The following is a 13501-nucleotide window of genomic DNA, read 5'->3' as shown; positions in this document are numbered from 1 at the left end:
GACACACAGCCACCCCAACACACACACGCACACACACACACGCACGATCATAGCAGCACTCAGCGATCACACACATCCCCACTCTTCCAGCTTTGTGTCACATTCAGGAGTATGATTTGCAGGGAGTGGAGTTGCCAGGAGCCCATCCTTGACTCCTCTTTAAGTGACCAGCTGGTCAAGCAGAGCGTGGTGGCACACACCTGTAATCACAATACTTGAGAGGTGGAGACAGGACGTTTGAGGGTTTGAGGCCAGCCTCAGCAACTTGGTAAGACCTTCAGCAACTTAGTGAGACGGTTTCAAAATAAAAAATAAAATAGACTGGGAGTATAGCTCCGAGGTGGAATGCCCCTGGATTCAATTCTTACTACTACACAAGCAAACCAAAGTAACTGTTCGGGGTCTGCTCGGGACCCTTTGGAAGGGGGCCTTTCTCAGCCTAAAATGGAGCCTTCAGCCTGGGTGGCAGCTCTGATAAGATAATGAATTTTCCATTACATCTTCTCCTCTCTGAGTCATCTTTACAAGTCCCTGTAACAATGGCATTTACGAAGGGAACTTTTTGAATACCTAAATCCCTCCAGAAAGGGAGGTTCAGTGTTTGCATGCTGAGGGAGGGTGCTGGGAGCAACGTCGATTCCACGGCTAAGAAAAGTAAGTAGGAGGGAGTATCAGACTAGCACTCGGTGCGGATCACCATTTAAGTAAAACCCCACGGGGCTCCTTGGCAGCGCTTACAATTGCTCCGCGCTTCTGTGAAGTTGTCACAGAGCAGACTCTCTCCTTGCTGTTGCTTTTGCAGTGGGGGAGGCATATGGTGCAGAGGAGATCTCCTGGGGCTTGATCCCAGGCACCGCGGGTAGCGGGCGAGTCACTGACCTGCGAGGGATGGCGTCGTTCAACAGAATACGGCTAGGGAGAGCAAGGGGGCTCTGGAGCCAGGCTGCCTATCTCAGTCCCTGGCTGGCTGTGTGACCTTTGGCAAGCTACTTCATCTCTCTGGGCTTCGATTTTCTTGTCTATGAAATGGGAATAATGACAGCCCTTGCTACATAGGGTTGTTCCAAGAGTGGGATTAATATCTACGAAAATGCTGACAGCAGTGCCTACTACACAGATGCTTAATAAACACCAGCTGTTATTATTATTATTATTATTATTATTATTATTATTATTATTACCGCTGCATCTTCCTACGTTTTGGGAAGGGTTGAGAGAAGTTAAGGATGCCTTGTACCATGAAAGGAGCAGAGATATCAGGTACGATATTATCAAAATTTCCTATGCAGGGACTTGGTCTTTTTTTTTTTAAGCCAAACTAATGAAGAATGGCATATTTAATTTTTTTTAATGCGGGTCTGGGGATGGAACCCAGGGGCATTCTACCTCCGATCTATACCCCCTGCCCTATTTTTGATTCTTTATTTTGAAACCGGGTCTCACCGAGTTGCAGAAGGCCTCACTAATTAGCTGAGGCTGTCCGTGAACTGCGATCCTCCAGGTCTCAGCCTCCCGAATGCTGGGATTACAAGCGTGCGCCACCACGCCCGGCTAAGAATGGCATATTTGAGGTCCAAGAAAAAATAGGGCTGCAAAGGACTTTTGGTCACACAGTTGGGACTGAGTCCTATTTTACAACTCTTATGAACTCTGCGAACCTGGGAAAGCCAGCCTTTCTGAGCCCCAGTGAAATGAATAAACGGGTGTGGTGGTGCACACTGTAATCTCAGCATTCGGGAGGCTGAGACAGGAGGATCCGGGCTCACAGCCAGCCTCAGCTACTTAGTGAGGCCCTTCATAACTCAACGAGACCCTGTTTCAAAAAATAAGAAGACTAAAACATAGGGCTGCGGGCGTAGTCAAAGGTAGAATGCCCCTGGGTTCCATCCCCAGTACTGAAAAAAAAGGTCATTCTGCTAACACCTCAAGAATACTGAGGACTCACTAAGTGTGGGGGTGCATGCTGAGACAGTAGGATTTCAGGTTCAATGCCAGCCTCAGAAACTTGGCAAGACCCTATTTCAAAATAAAAATAGAGCTGAAGTGTCATGACACATGCTCTAAATCTAGTATTGGGGAGGCTGAGATAGGAGGGTCGCAGATTTGAGCCTCAGCAACATAGTGAGACTCTTAGCAACCTAGTGAACCTCTATTTCAAAAACAAAAAATAAAAGAGGATTGGAGGTGTAGCTTGGAGATAAAATGCCCCTGGGTTCAATTCCCAGGGCAAAAAAAAAATAATAATAATAAAATTCCGAGGCCCCACAACACATTAGGTGGGGTTTATAAAATTCCCCGCAGCCTAAGATGAGGAAGGGAGGGGTCCTTTCCCAGGCATTCTTGTGCTCAGGGCTCAGGAGCTCCTTACAGGAACACCCCACTGCCTCGTCGAGGTGATGTGAAGACTAAATTAAATTCTTAAAGGTGCCAGAAATTTCAGTTCCTTTACTTATGCTGTTTGGCAGAAATAGCCTACATTCTCTGCTCTGGGGACCAACTAGAGGGGAGCTGAGCCTTTCTGGTGGAAGCGTCTAGAACCCTTGCGTGTGGCTACATAGATTGCTGTTGCACCCTGTCTCCCACGATGCCCATGGAGGAGGAAAAGAATCACAACAAAGTGGCTTTGCCTCTGAGTCTGCTCTCAGGGATGCATACCTGCCTTTAGACTTTCTGGTCCCACCCAGTTGCTCACTTCCCCTACATCTGAGATAACGTTTTGGTATGTATATAGTATATACTCAAAAGATGTTGGCTGAATAAAGATCACATTTCTTTCTTTCTTTCTTTTTTCTTTTGTTACTGGGGATTGAACCCAGGGGCATTCTACCTCTGAGCTACACCCCCAGCCATATTTTTTATTCTTTTTTTTTGGGGGGGGGTCTGGGGATGGAAACCAGGGGCATTTCACCTCCGAGCTACACCCCCTGCCCTATTTTTTTATTATTTATTTTGAAACAGGGTCTCACTAAGCTGCAGAGGGCCTCACTAAGTAGCTGAGGCTGTCCGCAAAATGCGATCCTCCAGTCTCAGCCTCCCGAATGCTGGGATTACAAGCGTGCGCCACCACGCCTGGCTTTTTTTTTTTTTTATTCTTTTTGTTTTGAAACAAGGTCTCACTAAGTTGCAGAGGGCCTCACTAAATAGCTGAGGTTGTCCGCGATCTGCGATCCTCCTGTCTCAGCCTCCCAAGTACTGGGATTACAAGTGTGCGCCACCATGCCCGGCTTTAAAGAGCGTATTTCTAGTTCCTATTGGCCCCCCATTTGTTGGTTTTATGGAACTCTATAAGGGCAAGGACTTTTCTCTAATTCTCTTTGGGCCCCTGTGGCATCAATGTTTGGCGTAACCATGCCGGCCTAGCAGTCGCGGTCACTGCATGAGTGTACTGTCCTTCTGTCCCTAGCATCTTGCTTTAACGCCCTCACTCTGGCAAGAGCCAAAACTCTTGGGTGTCCCCTTGGTGAATCTGCTTCGCTCGCCCTGGCCTCCTTGCTGCTCCTCGGACAAGCCATCTAGCACCCGCTGCAGGGATTTTGCTATTGTTACTACCTCGCATGGAATGCCGCCCACCCCCAGACACCCGCTTTACTCTCTCCACTTCTGCACATCTGTGGTCAATTGACATTGCTTCAAAGAAGCCTCCATGCCACCTTATCTCAAAGAGCATTACCTACCATTATCCAGTCTCTTTATCCAGCATTACACATGGATCTCTGTGTTTGTTTATTATTTATCCTCTCTGCTGGAACGGAAGTTCCGGGATGCCAGAGACCTTGTCCTTCTCGGGTTTGACTAGTTCATAGCACCTGTGCCTGTGCCTGTGCCAGGCCATGGTGGGCATTTGATAAATATTTATAGATTCAGTAAATGAGTCAAAATATTATCACACTCAATACTGGTCAAAATGAATCCCTAGCCAGTTGGAACACTCACCATCTCCGGGCTGGTAATTCCAGCTCTCCCTCTCTCTGGTTTTCTCATAGCCGGTTCTGACTCAGAGATCCCTGCGTTCTTGGGTAACAGACACGGATGAAATCAGCCCGAGGAGGCATCTATGACTACTACCTTGTCATTGCTCAGGAACGGGCTGGAGAAAGAGTCTGCTGCTTTTCCAGAGGCTTTTAGATAGGGCTCTATGGGGCCCTGGTAGCTCCCCCACTGTGGAGATTGTCACCCATGTAGTTAGTAAGAACACCTATCTGCCCAGTGTTTACAGCTAGCTAGATGTGCCAAATGGGGACAGCTGGAAAAAGAAAATAAATATCAGATTTGGATTCCAAGAGATGGCAAGATGAAGATGTCACCAATAACCAGCGAAAAGCCGGCTCGTCCTGCATGCCCTACTCCCTTCCCTTGGGCTCCATTTTCCGCCTCAGCACCTGCGCAGCCTCACGCCCAGCAGCAGGAATTCGCTTTTCAGCACCGCGGACAGCGATCGGCCGCAGCCAGGGAGCCAGAGGGAGCCAGAGGGAGCCAGAACGCCGGGCTTTTGTGCTGCCGAACAAATATTTACTAAGCGCATTCTGGGGCCAGCCACACTAGAGAAAACAAAGGTTTATGTGGTCTTGACCTTCAAATAACTTAATTTCTTCGAGTCACCAACAGTTTTAGACTGATAAAGCCGGGCGCGGCTCTGAGCCTCCCGACACTTCAAAGTGGGGAGAATCTGAGAGGAAATGGTTTCCTTTTTCACAGCTGTTGAATTCTTGCTGTGCTTTTGCACGCGTTGTCTAATTTTCTCACCAGACTTCTACCTTCAAAGAAAACAGGCACTGCCATATCTGATTCGTGGTTATATCCCAAATACCCGGCACACGGCGGATAGTCGGTAGATATTAGTGGGTGTATGCATAGACAAATGAATTCTCACAAACCTTGTTTTACTCTTCTTTTTATTCCTATTTTACAAGTGAGAAGCTGAGCCTCTAGGAGCATCTTATGACAGATGTAAGTGGCAGAGCCTGGAGTCAAGTCCAGGGTCTGTCGATACTAACCATCGGCCATTTGCTTACCAGGGCACACTTGGAAACAGTGCTCGCCTCGCAGAGACTGGTTCAACCCTAGACCTCACTCTCTAGTCAGTCTTGGGTGAATCACATCTCTCCTTCTGGCCTCGGGTTCCTCAAGTATAAAATATGGAGAAACAGCACAGGAGGTGGTCTGGATTAGGGCGCCCTTCCCGTGGCCCCAAGGCTGGGTCACGCCTCCGTTGCAGTTGGACAGGGCACCGGCAGGGGGAGCGATAACAGAATCAGAACCCTCCTCTCGCCTCTGCGGGGCGGCAAATGAGAAGTGGATTGATATCCTAACAGACCTCGGGCTTCCTTTTCATCTTCTCGCTAAAACCAGAACGTGTGGCGAGCAGTGCTGAGTCGCTTCTTTTTAGAGCACGGCAAATGAACTTCAACCCCTCTGGAAAAGTGAGTAAAAGAGACAGCCCCAGGACACAGAGGCTGCGGAGTGAGGCTGCGGTGACTTATCGCCCCGGAACCCACCGGTTGAGTCACTTTGGACAAAGCCCCGAGCAAAGATAACTGTTTAAATGGCTGCAGCAGCGGAAAAATCAGTTTGGCTGATTGATGTCTTGGGTTGCTAGTTAGTGGGTGGCTTCCAGCCATGGCTTTTCCTGAGCTCCCAGAATTACTCCAGTAAGAGATCTGCTCATCTCCAGCTCTTCCCGGGCGGGGAGGGGGCTGATCCGGCTCTCTCGCAAGCCTGATCGGGATTTAATAGGAACCTGTGGGTATCTGTGCACCGGGGACAGCGTGGGAGAGGCGCAGATCTGCCGGCTTGGCAGGAGTGCCTGGTCTCCACCCCGGGGAATGGAGGGGGAAATAAAATCAGGAAAGAACTAATGGCAGAGTGAATGTTTTTCAGTTATTTGAAAAGAACACCAATCAAATGTGTCATCAAGACTGTTTCTCTGAGTCCTACTCATTCATGCAATATAGAAATCCACCCTGACCAAGCAGGGTACCCAGACTGAGGGGCAGTAATGGGCGGCCAGGGAGCTGTCGAGGTGCTAAACGCAGTAGCAGCCATCTGGGACAATTGGGAGAGGGCTCTGTAATTGGCTGGACCTTGGCTCAGATGTGGCTCTGCCATCGGCCAACCGTGGGACCTGGATCGCGCCGCAGATCTTTCTGAAACCCAGCTCACTCATCCGTAAAACGAAACAGCACTAAGCATGTCTACTCTCCCAGTTATCTATTCCTGCAGAGCAAAACACACCAGTACCTTGTGGCAGAGCAAAACAATCCCTTAATTATGCTCCCAGATTCCTAGGTTCGGAATTCAGACAAGACGCAACAGCCTGGAAGGCTCCTCTCTTCTGCACAATGTCTGGGGTCTCAGATGCGAACACTTGAACATCCAAGGGTCAGAACAACCGAAGGCTTCTTCACCCACGCGGTCCCAGGAGGCGGCAACTCGGAGGCTCAGTCCAGCTCTGACGATGACTGGAACGTGAACCCGCACCCTCTCTAGCTCAGGGTTCTGAGAGCTGGTGCTATTCCAGAGGACAGGCTAGAGTTGCATGACCTATTATGATCCTCTTCGCATTCAGTAGGTCAAAGCTAGCCAGGCGTGGTGGCCCACACTTGTAATCCCAGCATTTGGGAGGCTGAGACAGGAAGATCACGGTTCACGGACAGCCTCAGCTACTTAGTGAGGTCCTCTGCAACTCAGTGAGACCCTGTTTCAAAATAAAGAATTAAAAAATAGGGCTGGGGGTGCAGCTCAGAGGTAGAATGCCCCTGAACGTCATCCCCAGTACCTCAAAAATAAATAAGTAAATAAATAAATAATAGGTCAAAGCCATCACAAGCCCACACAGGTTGAGAGGAGGCGACATGGACCCCATCTCTAAATGGAAGGAGTATTCATTTGAAGCCAAATTTTATTTATTTATTTATTTATTTATTTATTTATTTATTTTGCAGTACTGGAAATGGAACCACCCAGAGGCATTCTACCTCCGAGCTACACTCCCAGCCCTATTTTTCTTTTATTCTTTATTTTGAAATAGGGTCTCACTGAGCTGCAAAGGGCCTCACTAAGTAGCTGAGGCTGTCTGAGAACTGCGATCCTCCTGTCTCAGCCTCCCGAATGCTGGGATTGCAAGTGTGCGCCACCACGCCCGGCTGAAGCCAAGTTTTAAACCACCACACCTACCGTGCATGGAGGTCATAACAATGAAGTCCATGCCAAGTGCTGGACATAAGCGGCTTGTGTTTCCTCAGGGGAACGTATAAATCTTTGTGAGAGCTTTCTCCACTCAGGTGAAATCCCAAGTCCTGACCAAGGGCTGCACGGCCTTTCGGGGTCTGGACCTGATTCTTCTCCAGCTTTTCCCTGCCCATCTCACTCCACAAGCCTTTGCCCTCTCGCCCCTTCCCACCTGCTGCGCCCCTTTGCTCTGTGGGCCCCTCCGCCCAGAACTCTCCCGGGTCACTTCATTGCCTGGCAAAACCACGCATACCCCAGGCCACCACTTCAAGGCAACGCTCTGGTCCTCAAGACCCGCGTCACATTCCCTCGTTGGAGCACCCAGCACTTTCTAGCATAGCATTAGTCAAATCGCTGTATTATTTCCCGAGTATCCACCTCTTTGGCCATGCTCAGTCTGACCACCACCTTGGAACCCAGCTGTCTGATACCCTGAGCATCTATACAAAGGACCTGCGCCGACCGGATGGTCAACAGACATTTGCTGTGTGGATGAGTGCAGGAATGATTAGACCGCCGAGGCTTTAGATCTGGCTTAAGTCACATTTACTAATAGTAATGATCCCACGTTCACCAGAGATGGGTTTTGATGTCATCATGGGGCTCGCTGGTCTTCATGACAGAAGCTTCTGGTATTGAAATGAGAATTTCCGGTGTATACTTTTGAGGGTTGATCTCTTGGAGAGGACGTAATGGTCCCCAACTTAGCTGTTATACTCAGTGCTCCGCGGGACAGCAGAGGAAAATTTAGGGGGTGTCTAGCTGAACTCTCTAAGGTTCAAACAAAACGTGTTGGGAATTAACTTATTGGAGCTCAGCTTCTTTTCAGCTAAGTGGTGCCAACAACACTATGAGCATTAAACAAATAATTACGGCCTAGAATTGTATGCCCTGGCCACGTACCGTGCGCTGGTACTGTGCCAGGCGGTAAAAGTACAGCAGTGCGGGAGAGGGAAGGGGAGGCGGGCGGAAGCCGCTCTTCTCACAGCCGAGAGTCAGCGGGGGAAAAGACCGAAACGAATGCCTAGAGGTGGCGGCATCTCTGCAGTAAAGGAGGCTGGGGCTGCTGAGAGGATGGAGCTGCACTCCCACCGGACGGGGTTGGGGGTGGTAGGGGGCTTTGCTGAGGAGGTGATGGCTGGGAATCTTAAGAACATACAGGTAGCCGGGCGTGGTGGCGCACGCTTGTAATCCCAGCATTTGGGAGGCTGAGACAGGAGGATGGCGGTTCAGGGACAGCCTCAGCTACTTAGTGAGGCCCTCTGTAAGTCAATGAGACTCTGTTTCAAAATGAAGAATTAAAAATAAGGCTGGGAGTGTTGCTTGGAGGTGGAATGCCCCTGGGTTCCATCCCCAGTACCACACCAAAAAAACCAAAACCAAACAAAACATACAGCTGTTACTGAAGGGAGGAAGGCGATTGATGAGAAGGAACTCCAAGGATGGGGACCACGCAGGGAAAAGGATTAAAGGGGAAACGCATCGTGGCCGAGTCCAGGGGGTACAAGAAGAGTCTGAGGAAAGAATCACGAGGTGAGGACAGGTGCAGAGGAGGCCCCAGCGCTGCAGACAAACTCCAGGCCCTGCTGAGGAACTTGTGCTTTATCCTGAAGGCCACAGAGTCACTGAAGGGTTTTATTTTCTGGGGGGAAGGGGTGAATTGTTTGTTGTTTTTGGTACTGGGGATTGAAACTAGGGGTGTCCTACCCCTGAGCTACACCCACAGCCCTATTTTATTCTTTATTTTGAAACAGGGTCTCACGAAGTTGCTGAGGGCCTCGCTAAGTTGCCAAGGCTGGCCCTGCCTCCCAAGCACTGGGATCATAGGCGTGGGCCACCACGGCTGGCCTCTGGAGGGCTCTGAGCACGGAGTGTGGAGAAGAGGTCAGGGGAGACAGTGGAGGCAGAGAGCCAGCTGGACGGTGACCACTGGCCAGACAGGAGTGAGGGCGCTCTGTCACCTAAGGGAGCTGAAGAGTAAGGGGGAGCCAACAAGTTGTGGGACCCTTGGCAAGAACAGCAGTGACCCATCAGAAATGGGGAGCAGAGGACGGAGAAGAGTCAAGTGGGCTCTGCGCCCTGCCCGGGGCGCCCAGGTGACGGGAGGAGAGCAGGCTGTGGCCGGGGAAGGGGCTGAGGCCAAACTCTGACAGATGGGGCTGGAGGCTTATGGACGTTCCCCTGGGGAGATCCTGGCCCAGCAATCCCCCACGTGCTTGGCCTCGTTGACAGGTGAACGCCACGAGGAGAAGGAGGTCCTCTTTTGGCCAGGAGCCTCCTTAAAGCTCACACTCTGACCTAGTCTGAGTCCCCAAACCCAACTGGCCTTCCCAGGACTCAACTCCAGATGCACACAACTTCCTGGCTGGGTCTTCAGTGTGGTGGAAGGAGAACAGGGCGTAGAGAGACAAACGGGGCGTTCCCATTGGTCCCGGAACCAGTGAGTTCTCGCTCAGTAGATGTATCCAATTTCAGCCGAGTTGGCGGTACGCGTCTGTAATGCCAGTACTTGAGAGGCGGAGACAGGAGGATCACAGGTTGGAGGCCAGCCTCAGCAACTTAGCAAGACCCCGTTTCAAAATAAAAGATTAAAAAGGTCTGGGGGTGTAGTTCAGTGGTAGAGTATCACTGGGTTTAACTCCCAGTACCACAGGAAAAGAAAGAGAGAGAGAAAGGGGGAAAAAAAGAAGAAAGAACGCAGGCTTCAAAGAGATGTCATAGAAAAGACCTAAGGGCTGGGTAAGGAATAGGAAGGAATAGGATTGAGTGTCCTAAAGGACATTTTGAACTCTGATCTTTACTTGTAATTCTGTATTCGCTTTATTTATTTATTTATTTATTTATGGTACTAGAGATTGAACCCGGGGATGTTCTAATTCTGAGCTATACTCCCAGCCCTATTTTTTTATTTTTAATTTTTAAACAGGGCCTCACTAAGTTGCTGAGGCTGGCTTTGAACCTGCAATCCTCCTGTCTCGGCCTCCCAAGTACTGGGATTGCAGGCCTGCGCCACCAGGCCTGGCTGTCTGCCACTTCCACAGCAAAGCCCAACACAAGTGAAAATCTCAGCAGCTCCCAATTCTCCACCTCCTCCTGGGCATGCGCATGGACTCCCCTCCTCTGCCTACCCCTCTCCTCTCTTGAGACGAGCTCCTGACACGCTCCGTTCCTCAGGCTCCTTCACCCCTATGGCTGGGATGCTCATGGCCCAGTCAGAACTCTCTTACTAGACAGACAGTAAGCCTGCCTTGCCTGGAGTAGGAAACATGGGAAGCACTGGCCTAAATGACTGGAACCGACCACCCTCCCGAGACCTGCTCTTCCCCGCGGCCTCAGCTCTGCTTCCTCTCCTGCGCTGTGCGTTCAGGGCTCTTCCCCCGGGGGAAGCTGCAGCAGGCCCCTCCTCAGACCTCACCTCCTATCAGACCAGCTGCAGTTAGAAGCAGGTGTTCTTCCCAAGATTGTGGGAAAGAGGTATCGAGCCCCAATCTCGTGGGTTGAATTCAGTTGCAAGTCTAACCCTAAAGGAATCCCCACGGCCAGAGGGGCTGAGATGTTGGCCGCCCCCCAGACCCAGATGCCCGATCCACGTACGAGGTGTTATTCTCGGCTCCCTCCCCATCCCACATGGATCGATTGCCACATCCTCTAATTTCCTAACGCCTGGATCTCTTTAAATCTCCCACTCTTCTGCGGCTTTCCCCTTACACCCCACCATTATCTCTCACTCTGATTCTTGGTTTTAGAAGAGCCTACTAGCCGGGCATGGTGGCGCACGCTTGTAATCCCCGCGCTTGGGAGGCGGAGACAGGAGGATCACGCAGGTTCGAAGCCAGCCGCGCACGCTGGCTTAAGAGACCCTGTTTCCAAAGTTGAAAAATATAAAATAGGTCTGGGAGTGTAGCCCGGAGGTAGAAGGGCTTCCAGGAACCCCAGTACCACCAAAATAAATAAATCAATAGAGGAGCTACTAACCAGGCTCATTATCTCCTGTCTGGGCTCCACTCATCTACTAAAATATAATCAGCTTCCAGTCCCGGGTCAGGTGGGGCGAGCAGCCTCTTCCCCCGATGCAGTAAAGCCTGGCAGAGTGCGCAGCACAGCTGTCTTGGGACTTGGAAGTAAATGGCGGCAGGTGGAGGGGAGGCGAGCAGGACTCTGAGCGCTGTAAGAGTGGTCTAAGTGTGGCAGACAGTTTTTCTGTTCCTTTTCCTTCTGGATCCTCTGGCTTGGATTCCAGTACAGCATGACTCTACAACTGTGCACCTGGCATAAGCAGAAAAAGCTCCAGAGCAGCGCTCTCCCCCTGGCCCAGTAACGCAAGGAGGCCCCCTACCGCACACAGAGGCTGGGCGAAACTCAGTGGGGGTGGGGAGGTGGTTTTTATTTGGTTGATTTTTTTTTTCTTTCTTTCCAACCCCAACCTCACCCCCTAGACAAGCCCCACACCATGGCTCTAATACTACAGGGCTGGGAAATGATCGTGCTGTAGCTAGGTAAAAGAACCCAGCATGACAGCCAGGACTCTCCTGAAACCCCAAGGAAAGGGAAGATTTTCTCTGACCAGAGCATTGGTTGTTCAAACAACATAGGGGTGTCTTGGTCCCCCTCTCCTCTCTCTCTCTCCCTCTCTCTCTCTCTCTCTCTCTCTCTCTCTCTCTCTGTCTCTCTCTGTCTCTCTCTGTCTCTCTTTCTCTCTGTCTCTGTCTCTCTCTGTCTCTCTCTGTCTCTCTCTCTTTCTCTCTGTCTCTCTCTCCTCTCTCTCTCTGTCTCTCTCTTCTCTCTCTCTGTCTCTCTCTCTTTCTCTCTGTCTCTCTCTCCTCTCTCTCTCTGTCTCTCTCTTCTCTCTCTCTGTCTCTCTCTCTTTCTCTCTGTCTCTCTCTCCTCTCTCTCTCTCTTTCTCTCTCGTCACTTAGCCTCAGAGATGACTTAGTGGTGAGTGAAGTGTAGAGAACAAAGCCCCGGCTTTACAATCCGAGGATCATAAAGAATATTTCTGAGCGCTAGCACACAAGCACACGGTAGACTGACACGAGGAGGCAGCTGAGGAAGGGGTGTGTTAGAGCAGTGCGTCTCCCTGAGGTCTCCAAGAAGTCAGTGTACACGGATCTGACCAAAACACACGCCAGAGCTCGGGAGTGAAAGAGAGCACAGGCAGCCATCAAGGTCCAGGGCTGGCCAAAGGGGGTCTGAATAGAGCAGCAAATGCTAGCGTTGAACACAGCTCGTAGAAGGTGGATCAGAACTTGTAGCCAGAAACCAAATGGGCCAACTGCCTAAGAGAACCAGTGTTCTCTATTAGTTTTAAACAAATATGAGATTCAGAGTTTTATATGTCACTGGGCAGGACACAATCCAAATATGTTCACATATAAAGAACCAAGAAAAGGCCGGGCGTGGTGGCGCACGCTTGTCATCCCCGCGCTTGGGAGGCAGAGACAGGAGGATCGCGCAGGTTCGGAGCCATCCACGGGCGCTGGCTTAGGAGACCCTGTTTCCAAATAAAAATGTAAAAATAGGTCTGGGAGTGTAGCCCGGAGGTAGAAGGGCTTCCAGGAACCCCAGTACCACCAAAAAAAAAAAAAAAAGAGCAGAACCTCAGGGATCTATGTGACAATCTGAAAAGGTCTACATTCACGTTTCGAGTCCCAGAAGGAGAAGGGAAAGTGTGTGGTACAGAAAGGAGTATTTGAGGAAATGATGGCTGCAAAATTCTCACATTTTTTTTTTGTAAGGCACAAACATAGATTTGAGAAAATAAGCAAATGTTAAACAGAATAAATCAAGAAGTCCATGCCCAAGCATACTACAATAAAAACTGCTGAAAAATATAAGACAGAAAAAATGAAAGCAGAGAAAAATAATGCAGAACATATAGAGAAAAGATTATTTACGGCTATGGATGCATGCATGTGGTTTCAACAAAATATTATATATTATGCATATGTAAACCACATATATGCTGGTCTTCAAGAATCCCATTTAAACTATAATAAAGAGGAGAGAAGAGGGAAAAGAAGGCTTGATGAAGGAAACCATCCAAACAATGCTATGTCCATTGTGAGGCATCAGTACCAATCTCACGTGCACGGGGAGCAGGGGAGCGGGTGGGATCTGGAGGGCAACAGCAAAGTGTGTGTGCGCAAGTCTGTATCACGTGGAACCTCACCGGGATGCATAATTAAAAAGCACCAATGAAAGTGTATTTTAAAAATCACAAGGACAAAAAGTATAATGATGTAGGTGGCTAAAAGTGAAAGAATTAGAGAAAGGA

This window comes from Muscardinus avellanarius (genome assembly GCF_963383645.1).
Source record: "Muscardinus avellanarius genome assembly, chromosome: 19".
NCBI lineage: Eukaryota > Metazoa > Chordata > Mammalia > Rodentia > Gliridae > Muscardinus > Muscardinus avellanarius.
Note: the sequence above shows the minus strand (reverse complement) of the source record.